Source organism: Trachemys scripta, chromosome 21 (genome assembly GCF_013100865.1).
Source record: "Trachemys scripta elegans isolate TJP31775 chromosome 21, CAS_Tse_1.0, whole genome shotgun sequence".
Classification (NCBI taxonomy): Eukaryota; Metazoa; Chordata; order Testudines; family Emydidae; genus Trachemys; species Trachemys scripta.
Genome location: NC_048318.1, coordinates 3,554,914 through 3,570,003, shown reverse-complemented (window position 1 = coordinate 3,570,003; position 15,090 = coordinate 3,554,914). Strand labels below are relative to the sequence as shown.

Sequence of the window (15,090 nt, the reverse complement as noted above, 5' to 3'; positions counted from 1 at the left end):
GGGCAATATCCTTGTTCCCCAGTTCCTGGAATAAGAGGCCCTGGGCTCATTCGTGCTGGTTTCCTGAGTACACGGGGTGGCTAATTCTCATGATTTTGTCTGAGATTTCTCTCAAAGCTCCAACTGCTGGAGTGATTAGCTAAGAATCTTAGCTTTCCTTTTGTTACAAAGTACATTGCAAGCCCTGGTGGTTAAGGGAAAAGCTGGAAAACACAACCCAAAAGGCTCAGAAACCAGAAAACGAGTCCAAAAGATATTTTTTAAAAGCCTCACAATATTTTAACGGATCTCAAGACTTTTCGAATGCCTGAGGTTGGCAATATGGTGTGCGTGGGAGAATTTCGGCAGCATGGTACCATCTCCACACCCAGAGCAGATGGGGGGGGACAGAGTTACAAACAAACCGACCAAAGCAGCATAACAGAGCAAACTGAATATAAAACCAGTCCTCTCTCCCGCCTTCTCTCGGTAAAGCCGCTGCTTAGGCAAGGGTTTTAAATGCATGCAGGCATACAATGGATGCTATAGATAGACAAAGACACGATCACACAGTCTGTACAGGGAGAGCTAATCGGAAGCGAAAGGGAAAACATTAAAAAACAGCTCAAGGACCAGAAGGCAGGGGAGGTTGAGAATCCAAAGCACCCTGTGGACTCTGCATTGGGCAGAACAGATGTCCTCCACAGTGACCCTAACCAAGTGTCTCAGAAAACCACCACTAGGAGTGAGAGACCAGTTCGGTGTCCGTGGCTCTAGTCCTTGGCGTCTCTTGACCAGTCTCCCTAGTAGCAAAGTCCCCCAGCCCTCCACAGAGGAGCCAGCATGGGTCACTCCAACCCAGGTTTAGCTCCCAGCAGCTCCTGCGTGGATCCAGAGCTGAGCACTGAGGCCCAGGGTGGGTGACGGGACAGCTGGCAGATAACCATGATGCTGAGACTGGAGAATGAGGCAGCTGTCCACATTGCAGCTCAAAGGGGCCTTCCAGCTACCTCCAGGATGGGGCCTTCAGTCCACAACAGCAATGGTCTGGGTCATTAGCTGGAGAGTAATTAAACCGCTCAGCGAGAGGCGCTGGGAGTGTCTTCCCCGGGCAATCAGGACCCAGTGGGAGAGATGATTATGCAGCAATCTCCACTGAAACAGATCAGTCTTGCTGCTTCCTCTGCATCCCTCAGCTCCTTATCACCAGTGAAGGCAGACGCTGCTGAGCGAGACCCCTTGCGAGTCAGACCCAGCAAGTTCTGCCCACACAGTGCCCTGCGGGGCCTGGTTACCTCAGGGGCTTGGCAATGGATTGTGGGTCTTCCACCCCCAAGAGACTTCACTGCCCAAAGCCTGGGAACGGGCCTGAGACCCCACAATGGGCCAGTGCTCACATCACAGCACCATCCCCGGCCATCTCAGCAGAGAGGCAAGGATTGAATGGGCCACAGCAACTGAACTGCCTGGAGCTGGTCCCTCCAGAGCAGGGGGCGGCACGTTAAATGGGGCCTGGGGTAGGGCCACGTTCTAGTATCACAGCAGCACCAAGAACCCAACTGAGATCCAGGCCATGAATGTACACCAGCCTCCACCCAAAGAGCTCGCAATCAAAATAGACCAAGGATCCGACACAGAGAGGGGCAGTGACTTCCCAGAGATCACACAGCCGATCACTGACACTGCCCGGAACCGAGCCCTGGTCTCTGGAATCCTCGACGGGCGCTCTATCCACTGGGCCATGCTACCTCCCCTTGTCTGTGCCGTGCCTGCTCTGGGTTGGCTCCCCAGGACGTAGCAAAGCAGGCTCCGCTCTGAAATCAACAGCACTTTTGTTTCCAGTAACTGGAATCCACTTGGTTAAACGTGCTGCAGAGGCCCCAAATTGCAGGAACTGTGTGGGAGCAAAAGGGAGCAGAAGCAGGACCATGGGCGGCCGATGGCGGGATGAGGGGATAGGCCCTCTCACGGCACTAGAGGCATGTGTCATAGGCAGCAGGGACTGAACCAGGCACCTCCAGCTCTTAAAGCAGGAGCTCCGGCTGCCTGAGCGAGGGGACCTGGTTGACTCTGTTAGCCAGGCTCCCCAAATGCTGTATGTGATCCAGCCACCACTAGAGGGAGACGGGACACCACACAGGTGGTGTGGAGAAGGTGTTTGACTGACAAAGAAGGGCAGCTCCAGTTATTGGAAGTTCCTGGCCGCTGACCTCCGGGCCCCAACCCAGCTGGACTCCTATAGCCAGACCCACCTGCCCCTGACCTGCAGGGGTCTCAATTGGGCTATACACTGACGGATGGGGGATTCCAAGGAGGCAGCTGTACTCTAATATTTGGCCACAAGGGGGCAGACAGGACCCACGGTGTGTAAACTTCCCAGCAGCCTGCCCCCCACAATCGTTAGCCTGATCCCTGCAACCTCAGCTAGGCTGCCTGACGGGGCTGTTATTTATCAACTCAATTTATTAGCTCAGGCTGCGGCATGGGGCTCAGGATGCAGACTGCAACCCCCAACGGCTCTGGGCCCCCAGATCTTTTTAAAGGAGGTAGCTGCCTAACTCGCACTGAAAGCCTCAAATATCTGGCCCAGGAGGGCTTCTTGGATCCAGGGCTTTGCATCAGCCGGTTACGGAGTGAGGGGCTATTTGCAAAACTCAGCCCCAAATCTAGCAGACTTGGGGGGTTCAAAGCAGGTGCTCTGCTTCAGGCGCCTCGCTAAAATAATCGCACCCTGCCACAGCAGCAGCCTCCTTCCCCGGGGCCTTTGCGAACCAGGCACCGACAGGAACGGCAGTGCTGGCCCATGGCGGGGTACCGGGCTAGACAGCGCAGGGGCCTGCTCCCGCCTGGCCCGTCCTTACATTCCTGTGCTAGGATCCCACACCTGAGCAGGGGAAAACAGATGCAGAATTCCGAGGACCGCAGGGATATCTCCCCTTCCTGCCACACTGCACCCCCTCCACACTACCAGCCCTTTGGGCGGGCCCTGGGTTTACTGTGATATGTCAGCACTGGCTGCTGAGAGCGTCAATGTGCAGCTGCTTCTAACACCACAGGGCCAGCGAGGGAACTCTGTGGTTGGGACAAGGAAATACCCAGTCTCTTACTAGCCACTAGGCAGTATGAGCTAGTGGATAGAGCAACGGCCTGCTGCTGCATGACCTTGGGCAAATCACCCCCCCCCCCCCGCTCTGTGCCTCAGTTTCCCTGTCTGGACAATGAGGATAATGAGACTAAGTCACCTCCTCTGTAAAGTGCTCTGAGGTCTACAGCCGAGAAGAGCTCGGCATGAGTATTGTTTCTCCAGCGCATACCACATGTCGTAACAGAAACGTACCCTCAAGGGGGCCCAGGAGACCCGCAATTCTCCCTGCCTCTAGGAAACAGAAACCACATTCTTTCTGCTGAGATTCAGAGCCTGATTGCAGCACTAGGGCCTTCGCGTGTTTGCCAGCTCTGCCTCAGACACCGGGGTGGGGGGGGGGAGTGAAATCCATCACTGGCTGGAGCCCATCGCTGCTGCATACTGCTGCCCCCGAGACCACCCCGCTTCCAATCACACCCAACACCACACAGGCCAAACGCCGTCAGTGCAGCTCCGGGGATGGATGGAAGGAAGCCGGCTGAGGAGATAAAGGCCCAGGTGACAACCTTGCAGTTCTCCCTGCAAGGAAGAAGTGGGGCCAAACATGACAAGGGAAAAATCAAGCCATTTGCTCCCTTAGGGGAGGATCTATTACCAGGGATTCTCTATATCCTAGTAAAGAGGAGAGGACAGAAGTTGATGGAGTAGAGGTTGGAACTGAAGAGAAACAGTCAGATGAAAAAGAGTCCCATTCAGTCACATCACACAAATGCAGACAGCTAAACATTGACACATTTCAGTAAGTGTTTGTGTACAAATGCAAGAAGTCTAAATATTAATATGGGCAAAGCTGAGTGCCTGGTATTAAATGAGAATATTGTTATAATAGGCATCACAGAAACTTGGCGGAATGACAATAATCAATGGGACACAGTAATACCAGGGTATAAAACATACAGGAATGACCAATTAGGTCATTCTGGGGGGGGAATGGCACTAGATGTGAAAGAAACCAGAGAGACAAATATAATAAAAATCTTTAATTAAACTGCACCATAGAATCTCTATGGATAGGAATTCCATGCTCAGATAATAAAAAAGGGAAACACCACAAATATGAGAAGGCTAGTTAAATAGAAATTAAAAGGAACAGTCACCAGAATGAAATGCCTGCACACTGCATGGAAACTATTTAAAAACATCGTAATAGAGGTTTGAATTAAATGTATACCCCCCCCCCCCCCCCAAAAAAAAAAAAAAAAAAACACAGTAAGAAGACCAGCGTAAAATTGATAGGGTCAAAAAGACATCTTTTAAAAATTGGAAGTCAAATCCTACTGAGGAAAATAGAAAGGAGCATTAACTCTGACAAGTCAAGAGTAAAAGTATAATTAGGCAGGCCAAAAAAGAATTTGCAGAGCAACTAGCAAAATACACAAAAACTAACAGCAAAAATAAGCACATCAGAAGCAGGAAGTCTGCCAAACAATCAGTGGGGCCATTGGACAATCGAGGTGCTAAAGGAGCACTCAAGGAAGACAAAGCTGTTGCTGAGAAACTAAATGAATTCTTTGCATTGGTCTTCACTGCAAAGGCTGAGAGGGAGATTCCCACACCTGACTCATTCTCTTTAGGTGACAAATCTGAGGAACTGCCCCAAATTGAGGTGTCAATAGAGGTGATTTTGCAACAAATTGATAAATTAAACAGTAATACATCACCAGGAGCAGATGGTATTCACCCAAGAGTTCCTGAAGGAACTCAAATATGAAATTGCAGAACTAACTGTGGTATGTAACCTATCACTTAAATGAGTTTCTGTATCAGATGACTGGAGGGTAGCTAACATAACGCTGATTTTTTTAAAAGGCTCCAAAGGTGATCCTGGCAATTACATGCCCGTAAGCCTAACTTCAGTACCAGGCAAATTGCTTGAAACTATAGTAAAGAACAGAATTATCAGATACATAGATGATAATGTGCTAGGGAAGAGTCAACATGGCTTTTGTAAAGGGAAATCATGCATCCCCAATCTTTTGGAATTCCTTGAGTGGGTCAACAAGCATGTGGACAAGGATGAGCCAGTGGATATAGTGTGCTTTGACTTTCAGAAAGCCACTGACAAGGTCGCTCACAGAGGCTCTTAAGCCAAGTAAGCTGTCATGGGATAAGAGGAAAGGATTTTTCATGGATCAATAACTAGTTAAAAAATAGGAGACAAAGGGTGGGAATAAATGGTCAGTTTTCACAATGGAGAGAGGTAAATAGCAGGGTCCCCCAAGAGTCTGTCCTGGGACCAGTGCTGTTCAACATAGGCATAAATGATCTGGAAAAAGGGGTAAACAGTGAGGTGCTGAAGTTTGCAAATGATACAAAAATCATTCAAGACAGTTACCTCCAAAGCTGACTGTGAAGAGCTACAAAAGGATCTCATGAAACTGGGTGACTGGACAATAAAATGGCAGATGAAATTAAATGTTGATAAATGCAAAGTAATGCACATTGGAAAACATAATCCCAACTATACATATAAACTGATAGGGTCTAAATTAGCTGTTACCACTCAAAGATTTTTGGAGTTCATAGTTCTCTGAAAACATCTGCTCAATGAACAGCAACAGTCATAAAAGCTAACAATGTTAGGAACCATTAGGAAAGGAATAGATAATGAGACAGTAAATATAATGCCACTATATAAATCCATGGTACACCCACACCTTGAATTCTGCATGCAGTTCTGGTTGCCCCATCTCAAGAAAGTTATATTAGAATTGGAAAAGTACAAAGAAGGGCAACAAAGGTGATCAGGGGGATGGAACAGCTTCCATATGAAGAGAGATGAAAGAGTCTGGGAGTGCTCAGCTTGGAAAAGAGACGACTGAGGGTGGATATGATAGAGGTCTATAAAATCATGATTGGTGTGGAGAAAGTAAATAATGAAGTGTTATATGCTCCATCTCATAACACAAGAACTAGGGGTCACCCAATGAAATTAATAGGCAACAGGTTTAAAACAAACAAAAAGGAAATATTTCTCACACAACACACAATCAACCTTTGGAACTCTTTGCCAGAGGATGTTGTGAAGGCCAAGACTATAGCAGGGTTCAAAAAAGAACTAGGTAAGTGCATGGAGGACAGGTCCATCAATGGCTATTAGCCAGGATGGGCAGGGATACAACCCCAGTCCCTAAGCCTCTGACTGGCAAATGCAGGGACTGAACGACAGGGGATGGATCGCTTGATAGTTGTCCTGCTCTGTTCATTTCCTCTGGGGTACCTGGCATTGGCCACAGTCAGAAGACAGGATACTGGGCTAGATGGACCTTTGGTCTGATCCAGTATGGCCATTCTGATGTTCTCACACTATGGGACATAAGCTAATCACCACCAAGGTGCTGGAGGAATCATGCCTCCTTCCCTGGTGCAACACATGGGGGTGGGGGGAGGGGGAGGGTGGGTTTTCAGACACTGCCCAGTATCAGACTTCATAGAGCAACAGGCCAACCCAACCTCCTCTGAGCCCCGGGGACCCACCTGGAGGTCCAACAGGCTTTGCCCCTCTTACCCCATATATCCCCCCCGTTTACCTGGGCCACTGAGCTGCCCCAGATATACCCTACCAGATACACTAGCCCTTCCAACGCTGGCCAGGGGCTGCCCACTCACAGGTCAGGGAAGAACAATGTTCCTGAGCATTTCTATAGCACTCAAAATCCCTACCGCCCCGAACAAGCAGCTTGGGAAGGAGCCCAAACCAGCCCATCTAGCCTGGCCCCGGGGTCAGCGTCAGGCCATTGCCAGCGATTTGTCCAGTTGGATCCCCCAGTGATGGGACTTCCCCATTTCCATCCCATGGACTCCTCAGTACATTGGCCTCCCAGGACACTGCTCCTGAGATCCACATTAACACCCCCCCCTCCCGCTTTCTTAATTTCACCCCTCCCTTCAAGTTCACATCCTCGACGGGTCACTGTCTCCCCCTCCCTCAGACACTCGTCACATCCCCCTGCTCCCCCAGTCTGCTCTTTCCATCTTTGGGTGAAAATTAACCAGGCTTGTTGGAAAGGGGACAGCCTGGGTGGGCCCCTGGCCCCCTGGCACAGGAGAGGTTACACTAGACTTGACCTGAGTCCAAGTCTCATATCCTGTCCTGGGAAACGGAAAAACCTAGTCCCTGGGCCAACCAAGCCTCAGGAGAGCGTGGGCGTCAATAAGCTCGCAGAGCCGTGGATGAACAGCTCTGCGTAGGGCTCAACCTTCGATGAGTATTTGCAATCCCACCTTTGCAAAATTAGAAGCCGCCGGCAGGAAACGCGGGGCGCCTCCCTGGCACGGCTTTGCAGGGGCTTAGGCCATTCTCCTGCAGCAGCCCAAGAGCGGCAGGCTGGGATTTCACATGCAGAGCAGGAGATTTTCTTTTTCACACTAACACAGTGGCAAACAAAAAACCCCATTAAATGCCGCTCTCTTTCCCAAGGAAATGCTGTTGCTGCCACCTGCTGGCCCTGTGCTGTAACTGCAGTTACACCCCTTTCCATTTCACACCCCCTGCCCACACAGCTGCTGCCTGGGGAGGACCCCACCTCATCCTCCACACATAATTCATGAAGTTTGATTAATATGCAAATACTTGGCAGCCGATTGCCCCTCGCGAGCAGTTAATGATTTGTTCAGAGGCCCAGCTGCCTGCCAGTATATTTCCGAGGCCTCCGTCTATGGCAGGAGCTTTTCCAACCATCTGTTCATTAATATGTAACAAGCAACAGTGATGAGCAATTAAACTGGCTGCAAATTAACCAATTTGCTTGGGGAGCTGCCTTTTGAGCGCTTGTTTGTTTCATTAAACCTTACATTCTTCAGGACCCCGAAGAAACGTGACTCCAGGCATGGCGCTCGGAGGCTGGGCCCTGCCCGGGCCGCTCAGCCCTCACTACCTGGCTAAAGGTGGAGTCTCACCCGGAAAACAGTCATTTCCAATGATCCAAGCTCCAGAGAGATGCCTGGGTCCGCGCTGGCGTCAGGGAGCCTCGGGGGCACCTGGAGCTATCGATCACAGCTTTTGTGATTGTGTGTTATTTGTATTTCATTAGCATCTGGCAGCCCCAGGCATGGGCCACTGGGCTAGGTGTGTAAAGGGTCTGCTCGGTGCAACAAAAGTAAGTCACCTGGCAGGACTGCAGGCTGGGAACTGGCTGCTTTATCTAATGGCATCGTCACATTAGAGTGGGGACTCCCACTGCCTAACCAGAAAATGAGGGAAGGGGTAGAGTATAGATCCATCCTATAACATTCTGGCTAACCAGTTAACCCGCTCACGACCACTTCACTACACTAAATGTTGTACAAAGATATAGTCCCTGCCCCCAAAGAACTTACAGTCTAAGACAAGAGACTATAGGTGGATCCAGACACCAGGTAGCACAAGGAAACAACAAGAGAGTACCGGGCAGCGTGATACTCCTGACAGAACGCAATTAATGGGTCCCTGCCGGGAGAATGAGCCAAAAGAACTGGGGGGTTGACACATGTGTTTGTAACAAAAGCGCCCAGTTTAAAACAAAGAAGTCCTGGCTGGAATTCACACACACATGCACAAACCAACAGTGAGGAATGATTGTATCCACTTAATCCAGTGCAATCATCATGCTTCATGGACAGTCCAAATTTCAAGCCAGGGATTTCTGTGCTGGGGCAGACTGGGAAGCAGAGCAATGGTACGTGCTGGAGCAGTGTTGGGTTTGTTCTTGTTTCACGTACTGTGAGTAAGACCGTCAGTCCCTCGTGGGTTCTCCTTAACCCTGTTGCTTCTTGCTTAGAGTGGTTAGGGCACTAGCCCCCGCTTCAGTTCCCTGCTCTGCCACAGATCACCCAGGTGTCCAGGGGCAAGCTCGGGGGAGGACACATCCGGCCCTTCAGACGTTTTAATCCGGCCCTCAAGCTCCCGCTGGGGAGCGGGGTCCGGGGTTTGCCCCGCTCTGGCACTCCAGCTGGGGAGCAGGGTCCGGGGTTGGCCCTGCTCCGTGCCTGCTGTGGCTCTGCACGGCTCCCGGAAGCAGCAGCATGTCCTCCCTCTGGCTCTTAAGTGTAGGGGCAGCCAGGGGCTCAACACGCTGCCCCCCACCCCAAGCACAGCCCCTGCAGCTCCCATTGGCCAGGAACCGTGGCCAATGGGAGCTGCAGGGGTAGTGCTTGCCAACAGAGCTGCCTGGCCGTGCCTCTGCGTAGGAGACAGAGAGGGGACGTGCCGCTGCTTCCGGAAGCTGCTTGAGGTAAGCGCTGCCCAGAGCCTGCACCCCTGACCCTCTCCCAGGCCCCAAATCCCTGCCCCAGCCCTGATCCCCTTCTTGCCCTCCAAACCCCTCAGTTCCAGCCTGGGGCACCCTCCTGCACCCCCAACTCCTCATCCCCCACCCCAGAGCCTGCACCCCTTCCCACACCCCAACCCCTAATTTCATGAGCATTTATGGCCCGCCATACCATTTCCATACCCAGACGTGATGCTCAGGCCACAAAGTTTGCCCACCCCTGCATTAGGGTCAGGTGTGGCCTCACCCCAGGGGATACAGGGCAGGGGCATCTCCATGACATGCAGGAATTGGAGCAGAATGCAGACTGCACCGAGGGGAGGACCAGCCACCACCATTGCTACCACCCCGTGGATAGATGCTGCAGCCTCCTGCCATGGTAGCTTGAGAAAGCTACTAACCATCATATGTCCCAGCATCCAGGAAGCAATCCCAGCCATGGTACTGCAGCAACCACCCAAGGAGCTGCTCCGACAACCCAGAGAGCAACAGTAATACCCTCGCATGCCGCGGCGCTTAGGAACATCACAGCAGAACACTGGGGCAATGGGATTTTATGGAGAGAACATGTTAGGTGAGAAACAAGCACACGGGGCTGGGGGCTGCTTGCTTCTTTACAAAAATAGAAAAGAATTCTCTGGACAGCTGGCCAGACAACGGTTTTCCTACCCCACGGATGTGTTAGAGATTTCCAAACATTTCCCACTGCACACCAGGGTGAACCGGAGCCCTTTTCGACATGCATCACTAAACATCACACAGAGTGAGCCCAGAGTAGCCATAGGAACGGCCTCACTGGATCAGATCAATGGTCCATCTAGCCCAATGTCCTGTCTTCTGACAGCAGCCAATGCCAGATGCTTCAGAGGGAATGAACGGGACAGGGCAACTTGGAGGCCAATCGCCTTCTGCTCAGGGCCCTCACTGGTGGAGCAGGGCGAACGTTTTTTGGACTAACCGTTATTTCAATTGAAAGTATGCAGATTCGGGCCGACCAAAACGTTTTGCAAATTTGTGCCGATTTTGCTGAATTGTTTCAGCCTGAAAAAAAAAATTGCAGAAAAGTCTCCCCTCCCCAAATGCCTGACACATTTTCCTGTGAAAAGTTTCGGTTTAGCTGAACCTGCTTTTTCTGTTGGCAGGGGGGAGGCAGTTTTGGTGACAAAATCCCAAGCAGCTGTCTCAGGGCTTTCTCTAGTTAAACTTTTTATTCCCTTGCGGGGGGGGGGGGGTTACTTTGTGGCACTGAGGGAGGGGGAAAGTCTCTCACACACAGACAGACGGCCGAGTTGGAGCAGAAGGCAGGCAGGTCCGATCCCAGTGCCAATGGGGCTAAGCTTTGCTCCCTCCCAGAGAAAACCAGCCACAGATCTGTCACTTCCCATTGATTTATTTTGAAAGCAGAGAAGTGAAAGAATAAAAAACAAAACCCAAAAACCTACCCAACCATTGGAAAACTGGCACACTCTGTGTACTGATCTAATGCCGGGTGGAAGGAGGGAGAACGCGGACTCTTCCCTTTTGGGAACACAGATTGGCAGCTAGACAGGCTGAAAGAGAATAGACCCTGTGAAGAGTCAAAGAGCCATAATTCCAGGGCAGCGCTTTCCTGGAATAGGCAACAATAATTTAAAAATTACATGAGAATGAGGAAGGATTCGAAGGCAGCAGGGCGAGACACGGCTTCTGTTTGTTATGCCCTTTCACAGCAAGCTCTGGGCCTGTCCCCCACAGCTGGCCTTCGAAAGCAGCCTTGCAAAAGTCTACTCCAGGGGTGGGCAACCTATGGCACGCGAGCGGATTTTCAGTGGCACGGATCCTGGCCACTGGTCCAGGGGGCTCTGCATTTTAATTTAATTTTAAATGAAGCTTCTTAAACATTTTAAAAATCGTATTTACTTTACATACAACAATAGTTTAGTTATATAATATAGACTTATAGAAAGAGACCTTCTAAAAAGGTTAAAATGTATGACTGGCAGGGGAAACCTTCAATCAGAGTGAATAAATGAAGACTCGGCACCCCGCTTCTGAAAGGTGGCCGACCCCTGGTCTACTCCCTTAAAGAGCCAGAGTTTGTGTGACAGGTAAGTTGCTCATCATGAGAAGGGCAGGCTAATTAGTCTTGTTCCTTGGCAGGTAAATTTCACGTGATGAATTGGCCAGGACACATTAGAACATTTAGAATCAATGGGATTCCAACATTTAGAATCAATGGGAACTTGGTTCCTGAGTTCCACGGCCCTTACAGAGGAACGCACTATGGAAAAAATGACCCTAATTTCTGAGCCAAAGATAATTTTCTAAATAATAGTTATATCCACAAATATTTTTCCACTCCAGAAGCTGCGGGAGATCTAGACAAGCCTTGCAATCTGGTCAGCAGACTGCCTACATCCACGTACATGAAATAGATGCTGCGGTTCCAGTCCGCACGGACACAGAAATAAACCCCCGGCTGGAATTTCCCCTAGCAGAGAAGGATTTTCACATCACAAGCCATCAGAAAATACACACATCAAAATGAGAAAGGGCTCACGGGTGGGGGGTTGCAGGGCCCCACAGCTGAAACCTGGAGCCCCAAGCCCTGGCGCTCCCCATGGGCAGAAGCCATGAACCCATGGGCGGAGTTGGGGGTGGGCACAAGGCTGTAGCCCCCCACACTGCGGTGCCTTTCACAGAGTGGGGCAGTCCATGGGTCAGCTCCACCCCCACCGCCTCCTCTCCCCCAGCTCTGGCCCTCTGGCCAGGTGGCAGGTGGGAAACCAGAACCAGGCAGTGTGGTGCAGCTGCTCCTCTGCTGGTGGTGCCATGGAGCAGGCAGCCAGAGCATTCCTCCGTCTGCTGCTGGTACCCAGGGTTGCGGCTACTCCGCAGCTCCCAGCTCCCTTTGCTCATGCAGCCAGTCAGAGCCACCCGGGTGAGGGACCCAGCTCCAGGGCCGGCAGAGCCCTTGGGGAGCAGCCACAGTAGGGGGAGCCCTCCCAGCACAGAGCTCCAAGCTACCCTAGGGTACCCTCTGTGCCCTGAGCTACCCCCCTGCCCACACATGGCCCTAGCTACCCCCCTGCCTGCACAGCCCTGAGCTACCAACCGTCTGCACACAGTCCCTAGCTATCCTCCTGCCTGCACACAGCCCCTAGCTACTCTAGGGTACCCTCTGTGCCCTGAGCTACCCCCCTCCCTGCACCCGCCCCTAGCCTCCCCCCCTGCCTGCACCCTGAGCTACCATCTGCACACGGCCCTAGCTACCCCCCTCCCTGCACACAGCCCCTAGCTACTCCCTGCCTGCACCCTGAGCTACCCCGCTGCCCACACATAGCCCTAGCTACTCCCTGCCTGCACACAGCCCCTAGCTACTCCCTGCCTGCACCCTGAGCTACCATCTGCACACAGCCCTAGCTACTCCTCCCTGCACCCTGAGCTACCCGTCTGCACACAGCCCCTACTACCCCCCTCCCTGCACACAGCCCCTAGCTACTCCCCTGCCCGCACCCAGCCCCTAGCTACTCCCCTGCCTGCACCCTGAGCGGTTTTCAAACTCTTTGAGCTGAGCCCCCCGCACCCTTCAAATTATAATTTTTGGTTGCGTCCCCGCACAACCCAGCCAGGTGTGTGGCCTGCTGAGGTGAGTCGGGGGAGGGGGTGGCGCTCCCTCCCTGGACCCTACCATGTGGAGCTGGCCCGAGCCCCACCAGCCCTTGCTCCCCAAAATAAAAATCAAACTACACCTATACCCAAGGGTGTCCCCCCCCGGCCCCTCAGCACCACCCCCACACTGGGCCCTGGAGTTTTTCATAGCATGTTGAGGGGGGCTCTGAAAGAAACAGGTTGAGAACCCCACAGAAGGGTGAACAGGCCTTTTCCTTTCCTAGCAATAGAGAGTTTCACCGGAGCCCCATGCCCGTGTTGCCCCCCCTCCTCCCAGTTAAAGTGACAGTCACACACTCACACCGCCTGGAACTGGGGGGCGGGCTTAGGCCTGGGGGGTGCGGTTGTGTCAGCGTGCGAAGTCCCCGGGTAGTTCTAAGGCGGCAGCGTTTACACCCGGCTCTGTGCCTGGGTCGTTCCATTTGGATCTTTCCCCATTTCAAACGGCAAAGGCCAGTCACCAAGAAACACAACTGCAATGCTCCATGTACTTCCGCTCCCTCCACCCTGGCCGGGAACCGCAGCAGCCAACTGAACTAGGGCATGGCATGTCAGAAGCAGTTAAACTGCAGGGGGTGCTCTCATGCCACCAGTCAATGGGGGTGCAGTCCTCTAGGGGTGCTGCTTAGCCAAGCCAGAGAGAAGGGGGGATCTGCACCTCTCAATTTAACCCCTGCATGTCCAGTTTTAAGTTCGGCCTGTGCCCGGCTTTCACGCTTTGTCCCAGCTCCGCTGCGCAGCTGGGAAGGCGGCGAGAGGCCCACCCGCCAGCCTGCGAGCTCTGGCCCCAGTCACTGCTGCACTCTACACGAGCTGGGGTCTTGTGCTGACTGGACACCAGCTGGGCTGGGCACCTCACAGACCTACAACAGAACAACAGCCCCTGATGGCAAAGGGGTCACTCACCGCAGGAGCCAGGGGTGGCGTAGCAGCTCTCTCCCCATACGGTGCCCCCTGCTGACAGTCGTTCCGGTGCCGTGGCGGCCTCGCTTCCCGCCAGCCAGGCGACGATGTTTGTCGATATTTGATGATAAAGTCCAACAAGTAATTCCTAGCCGTTGTGTCAGGTCTCCAGCCCGGGCTCTGGGCTCATGCCTCTTTGGTCAGTGGCTGGTAAGGAAGCCAGACCCTCCCTCTACACAGGGTTCCAGCCCAGGGAGCCTATAACCAGCAGCCACGGTCTGCCCCATCCCCCTCCTTGCTGTTGTTTCCCTGGGTTCCTTCCTACCCAGCCTCTCCCAGGCTCCCTTTCCCCACAACTTCTCTGGGTTGGCCCTTCTTCCAGGGCTAGGAGTCAGGGTTTATTCACCCCGGGTTTCCTCCTCACCATTTGTCTGCTCCCAGATGGTGGCTACAGACACCCCCATTACAGCCCCCTTCTGCTACAAACTTCTTCTCCTTGTACAAGCCAGGCTGCTTCTGCCCAGCTGGGCCTCATAATCAATTAAGCCTCCAGGTGCAGCCCACTAACAGAACTGGCCTCACAGCCACATTTAACCCATGCATAGCCTGTGTCGGGTACACGCTCCATCCCACCAACACACAGAGCAGGCCGTATAAGTGCTGCTTCCCTTCAGCATAGCACTACCACTAGGAAGTGGTTTGCAAAGATTTAAAATTATGACGACATTTGTTTTATGGGAAAAAATGATGGGATTTTTTGCCATTTTTCCAATCAGCTTGGCATATCGCTGCCCCTCTCTGCCTCAGTTTGCCCACCTGTACAATGAGGGATAACACTCACCCAGCTGAGACTAGTTGCAAAACATTTTGAGGATTAAAAGCACGGTAAACGTTTCTATCGTTCTTTACAGATTGATTCGTTTGTACTTTTATTTCATTCTAATTTTGAAAATTGACAAATTCTAATGTTCTCAACAGTGGTTTGGCTGTTTCCGAAGCCATACTGGCTACAGCTGTTCCTATTATCCAGAAGGCAGTGCTAAATGTGTCCCACTAACCGATTTGAAAGTTGAGTATGGATAAGTACCAGGGCTGCTGGCCTGCCATCTTTCACTGACACTGCAGTCTCTCTCTCTCTCTCTCTCTCTCTCTCTCTCTCACACA

The 15,090-nt window shown here is 52.2% G+C and overlaps 1 long non-coding RNA gene across 2 annotated transcripts in view; it reads right to left on the bottom strand.

Moving 5' to 3' along the window:
- LOC117868639 overlaps window positions 1-15,071 on the bottom strand; it is a 42,936-nt gene extending 27,865 nt beyond the window's left edge. For both annotated transcript variants that reach the window (XR_004643677.1, XR_004643676.1), the window contains exons 1-2: window positions 13,930-15,071; window positions 10,815-10,922 (exon numbers count right to left, since the gene is read on the bottom strand). This is a non-coding gene — a long non-coding RNA (uncharacterized LOC117868639). The remainder of the gene's footprint in view (window positions 1-10,814; window positions 10,923-13,929) is intronic.
- Between the last annotated feature and the right edge of the window lie 19 nt (window positions 15,072-15,090).